Below are 6331 nucleotides of genomic sequence, written 5' to 3'. Positions count from 1 at the left end.
AAGATAGAAATGAGAAAGAGTTGTTAGGGGTGAATAAAAAACAATTTTTTTTTTTTTTACAATCCAGCTACAGTAGGATATCAAAGATGAGATTGCAATGTAGCTCAATGCTAAAAATTTTAAGATTTATCATATTTGACGTAGGTGTGATTTTATCATTTGAGGTGTTAGAAATGCTAAAAAATAGCATTTAGCATTTTTAACACCTTTGATAAGAATGCTCTTACGACTGTCCATAGGTACAACTTTTAACACTCATCATGTGTTCAATTGAAGTCCAATATGAATTAACAGGAGATTACAATAAAAGCAAATAATAAAACTTAGGTACATAACATGAAGTTTTCCAATTAATATCAAACACTCAACAACATTAGATTTAATTTTCATTGAAAAAGATGACATTATTAATCCTTCATTCATCAATGCAGTTATGTATTTGAATCTAATTAGGGAATGTAATATAGAGAATATCAGGAACTGTATCTAATTTTTGCCCCAATTCAAAAACAGTTTGAGATCCAATATACCAATCTCATTCTTGGACAAGTTACCTTGCCAAAGGAATGAGTTCCGTAATCATATTCATATTGACCATTTCAACTAAATAATCTGATTCGCCTGCCCTTTGAGCTAATTCAGATTTCAAACACTCCTTTAGTTTCATAACCACCTCACTCATGGATGGCCTTTCGGTGGAGGTAGAAGACACACAAGCCATTGCTATTTCAATAGCTTTCCAAGCAGAGTTAACGTTGAAATCTCCACACATCCTTGGATCAACTATATTTTGAATATCCCCTTTATCAAGCATGATTCTCACCCATTGGCTTATGTGAATGTTTTCATCGGATCTTTCTATCACAGGTCGACTTGTAATTATCTCCAAAAGAACAACTCCAAAACTATAAACATCACTTTTCTCAGTCAACCTATATGAAAGGGAGAACCTGCAAGCCAATGCATGTCAAACTTTTTGTTTTTAAAAATATTTAATTATATGAAGTTTAATTTTCAAGTCATTCCCATTGACCTTTATCCGGTATAAGGTTTGAATCCATTTTTTATTTAGAATTGGTCACATGCTTGCAGATTGCTAATAGTTCTATTGTATTTAATAAAACGACTTTTGAAGACGACAAGCTATGTAACAAAAATACTCACTCAGGGTCGAGGTACCCAGGGGTGCCACCAACACTAAATGTTGAGACATGAGTGATGCCATCAGTTGGGAACATTTTGGAAAGACCAAAATCAGCTATTTTGGCGTGAAAATTTTCATTCAATAAGATGTTTGTAGTCTTCACATCTCTATGGATTATAGGTGGTTTACATCCATAGTGCAAATACTCCAATCCTGCATTTTCATGGTCCATATCATTTTCAGAAAAAATGAAAATTTATTTAAAAAAAAAAAATTAATCAAATTAACTCATCGCTCATAGTTAACCTTGTGCTGCGTCCGTTGCAATATTAAGCCTTGCTTCCCAACTCAAGATTTTAGTATTCTTACCTGCATCCATAAATGAAATTCCTAAGCGTTTCTGTGTGATTCAATTAAAGTAACCTTGATCATGTGACCATTACAGTAAGAAAATTTTAGAAAGGAAAATTGCTTTTCTATTTGATTCTCTAATGAAGGATTAGGTCCTCCCTAGGGCCAAGCTTAGTTGGGTTGTACTTTATATTGTACATATGCACTACCAGCCGTAGAATATGCCTATGGATACAGGACTCCTCTATTTAATTTATTTTTATAAGAATTCAATAATACACTCTCAATTCCTCTCTTTCTGTATAGATTATTCTATGGGGAATCAAATTTGGAAGTGAAAAATGTGAAATCTTCGCTAGGCACTTTCATTATTACCAACCTGAAAGATGTGCATCTAAGTCTCCGTTGGCCATATACTCATAAACAAGGCCCATGTTTGGTCCTTCATAGCAATAGCCGACAAGGGTCGTCAGGTTTCTATGATGAACTCTCATAAGAAGTTTCACCTGTAATTCAAGAAGATTCATTTTCATTAATTTGATATTAAAATCTTTGTATATATTTGTGGGAAAAGCTCAAGAAATCTGCATCGTAGTCTCTTGCCTCAGCTTGAAATTGTTGATACCCTTGAACTGATGACAGAGAAAGCACTTTCACTGCTACTTCAGTGTCATCAATGTAGCCATGGTAAACTTTTCCAAATCCACCCTTACCAAGAACCCTCTCAAAGTTGTTGGTAATTTGTATAAGATCAGCATATGTAAATTGGCGTTGTAGTGACTTTAAAGACTGGAACGACATGGTCTGGATGTTGGGTTCTGTTTCCGCTATTTCCAGTCCTGCGATCATCGTGAGCATTTTAGTTACATATGGGAGGAGAATGTATTCTTTGTATATATGAATATGGGTCTTGTATTTCAATTCTAACCTCTACTCTCGTCTTTTTGTTTTCTCTTAAGCCTCCACAAGACAGACGCAACAATCAATGCGAGGATGAGTAATACACCAATAGATGCCCCAATTGGAACAGCAATATTGTTCTTCTTTTTGCATGATCCAGATCCACAAACATTTAAATTTTCGTCCACACTAGAGCAATAAAATTAATGGCGGTGAAACTGTAAGGCATTGAATTTATAACTTTTTTCCCACTAATGTTCTCTAGAGGAGATCATGTAATATGAAAGGAAAATTATGATAATGAAGCATTACATTATCTACAAAAAAATCATACCTTAGCAATAGTGAACCATTGTTCGATCTTTCAATGAGGTCAGCTGGAATAGTACCAGTGAGCTGATTTTTTTCCAAGTTTCTGCAGAGGTACAGTGAATATGATTTTTGTCTTTTAAAACAAATAAATTTTTAGTAAAAACCATTAGAATTCAACTTACAAGACCCTCAAGTATTGCAATTGAGAAAGAAAATCAGGCACGGATCCAGTAAGGTTATTGTTTGATAGATCCCTGAAATGAAAAAATTACTTACATTGTCAAAAAATTTTAACCAAATTTGGTAATTGTTATCTTCTTTTATTATTATTATTTTTTATTTATTTTTTATTATGTAAATTGCAAATACTTACAAAATTTGTAACATTGTGAGATTTGATATATAAACAGATATCACTCCAGTCAATCCACTAGAGGACAAGTTCCTGATTCAATTTACATTTCACAATAACATAAGTAATATATACTTCAAAAAGTAGTTTCCAAGTCATAAGCTTAATTATATGAACGAATAAACTTACAAGGATGTTATTCTTGGTGGGTTAACACTATCATAGCTACAATTTAAACCTGCCCATGAGTATGCTTGTGGGAGACACGGATCTCCTTCCCAATTTTTCTGTACTCCATATGCTGACTTGATATTTGTGATAGCATCAACTATAACATTTTCATATCGATCCTAATAAGTATAAAAGAAAAAAAAAAACAGAACAAAACAAAACAAAAATGGAACAAGGCACCAGATTGACATGTGTGGAAGAAAACATACCATCTTTTTGATATGTTCCAGATTGTGAGAGATCTCTCACTGAATATATCTCAAGTGCATTGATGATGGCTGGCAGTGTTGAACCTTCTGCTTTGGAGAATAAAAAATCATATTTCTGGGCATTCGGCAAGATCGATCGGCTGAGCAACGTGGCTGTGTTCAAGTATTTTGGAGCAAAAGGTCCATACCAATATTTCCCGTTCAGAGTAATGTTGAATGATCTGAACTGAGTAGCTGTGAGGTTTACTACTTCAGCAAAGTGCATGTAGATATAGTATTCGGAATATGTAGCATTCTCCGTATACCAAAAGAACTCCAAAGGAGCGCTAACATTAATTGGAGTGGAGGCAGTACTTATAACAATAGATGGTGGTTGGTAATAATTGTTACTTGTGTCAATAGTTTACGAGGTACTTAAAATTGTGTCCGTATTGTCGTTATAGGGGTCCCAAATGCGATCATAAATGTCGAATGGATACCTACGGAAACATAGATATTCAGTATTAGCTAGCAAGTAATTGAATTTAGAGGAGTGTATGTGTCAAATTGGGCTGGGTTTGGAATATTTTTCAATCAAATCCAACATCTTCCGGTCGAGGAAATAACAATCCAACCCAACCTATGGTAACTTTAAAAACTAGCCCAATTTGTGTTGTGTTGGGTTGTTTGGTCGGGAAATTGGGCAATTTTGTGATACCCAATACAAAAATTGGCTTTCACTCAATTTTTTAGCCTATTATCAAATAAATTATTACAATTTACTCTATTGACTCTAATATTCAATTTTCATCCGGGCTAGTTTCCAAAATCAAAATAACTGAGGGATAAAGTTTGGGTACAAACTTGGTTGTAATCTAAAACTACAACTCTCCTTAAAAAAATTAATATGACTACTTATTTTGTAAATTTATCGTTGGATTGTATGTTCTTTATGTTCTTAACACATTGAAAATTTTGTACTATTTACCACTGTTCGATCCATAAACTTATATTTATACATAATTTTAAATTACAAAAATTTGAAATTTAAATATTTGATTGATGACATTATGCTGGGTTGGATTGGCTCAGGTTTGTTGGGTCGAAATCACACCCACTATTAAATGAAATTATATTTAATGAGGATCCAGTGTGAAAGCAAAACCACCCTTTACACCTCTATAAGTGTTGTGCCATTACAGATTTTTGCATTATTAAAACTAGTGTGTAGCTTTGTGCAGATGCGCCAGTACAATTAAAAACAATCACAATTATACAGTTCAAAATTTTTTATTTCTTATAGAAGAGGTTCAACTTATACATGATATTAGTTTACATTTTTTTTTTAAACCATACATTTCTAAAATATGTAATGGTTTCTCATTTTATATATATATATATATATATTGGATTTGAACTCTTCAATTTTTACACTCAATAATTCATTTTCTATCAAAAATAAATATTAAATGGGACATATGTTGCAAAATTGAGAATCTAGTTAAAATCTAATTGAATTTTTTTCTAAACTTTGGTTATTAATATAAATATAGATAAGCTTTGGCTATATATATATCATTCACCTGTATGCTTTTGCTGCTTACTGGAGCCAACATCCAAGCGAGTGTAGAGTGCCAATGATCCAAAATTTGTTACATAGGTCTTATTGTTTAATGGCCTTAGCTCTATTGCTGATATAAATGGCATCCCGTGGCCCGTGTTTGCAAGACAGACTTGTAAATTAGTTTGAGATGGGACATGTATGAGCTCCTTAATGACAGGAATGGTGACATTCGTTATGTTGACCGTATCCCACATATTCACTCCCAGATGAATATCGAATTGTGGTAACTTGCTTTGTCCATCATAATTCCCATAGAAGAAAGTTCCTCGGATCAGATACTTAGTGCCTTGCGTAATGCTTATGTTGTAACAGTTTTCTGGATTCCTTTTGAGGAAAGCTTCTGAGATTCCATGCTTGTTGTTGAATGTGACCTTTATATTTATCTGATATCTTCTGACTTATACCAGTGTCTATGAAAGCTGCATCCGAAATGTAATTTATACCTGTATTCACCTCGGAATAGTTATACTTTGCTGGTGACCCGCAAGCTATGCTAATGAAGCCTGAGACAAATAGACAGAATAATACCTTAGGTATTTGGTTAGCTAATAATCAAAACCATACTATACTGATATTCCAAGATTTATATTATCATACCTGACTGATTCTGGCCATGAACTAGATGTATAAAAACAAAACCACCAAGAAAACAAAATAGTTTAAACCAACCCATGCCTGACTATCGAACTTTCTTCTTGCTTATGGAAACAATGCTGTGGATTTCTACCACCTTATAATGCTTTAAGTTGTGGAGCTATGGTACTTCAATAAAACAAGAGTTTAGCGAAGTAGTTAGATGTCCTTGTCACTAAAAGGAATATTTCTTGCAATTTGACAGCTCATCAAATTGTTTAGTTCATTTGCTCCTGTTATGTCTAGTCTATTACTTGGAAAGTGCCTGCTGCAGAATTAATTAATTTTTTTTTAAAAAAATTCAAGTCTATCAGAATAAGGAAACAATATACACTCAAAGCTATCCATAGAGAAAAACTCCAATTTTATCTTCCCTTGCGTAGGGTCCCATAAGGGAAGAAACCGTCCTTGTTTTCTTTGCTTTCGCACATAAGCATGTTTAGTTCTTTCACTTTTTTACATTATTCCAAGCCTCACAAATTCTCTTTCAATTTTCTAATTCTTCTCCTCTTCTTGGAGAGGAGGACCCCTTGCCCAAAGACTTTGATTTCGATTCCTTTGTAAATAACGAATACAATTTACATTGTTTTCTAGGA

The 6331-nt window shown here is 33.4% G+C and overlaps 1 pseudogene; it reads right to left on the bottom strand.

The window, feature by feature from the left end:
* Positions 1–400: 400 nt before the first annotated feature.
* Positions 401–5822, bottom strand: LOC112002090 (LRR receptor-like serine/threonine-protein kinase IOS1; annotated as a pseudogene).
* Between the last annotated feature and the right edge of the window lie 509 nt (positions 5823–6331).

The sequence above is a fragment of the Quercus suber genome, unplaced genomic scaffold (assembly GCF_002906115.3).
Source record: "Quercus suber isolate HL8 unplaced genomic scaffold, Cork oak 2.0 scaffold_200, whole genome shotgun sequence".
NCBI lineage: Eukaryota > Viridiplantae > Streptophyta > Magnoliopsida > Fagales > Fagaceae > Quercus > Quercus suber.
Note: the sequence above shows the minus strand (reverse complement) of the source record. Positions and strands in the feature narration are given on the sequence as shown.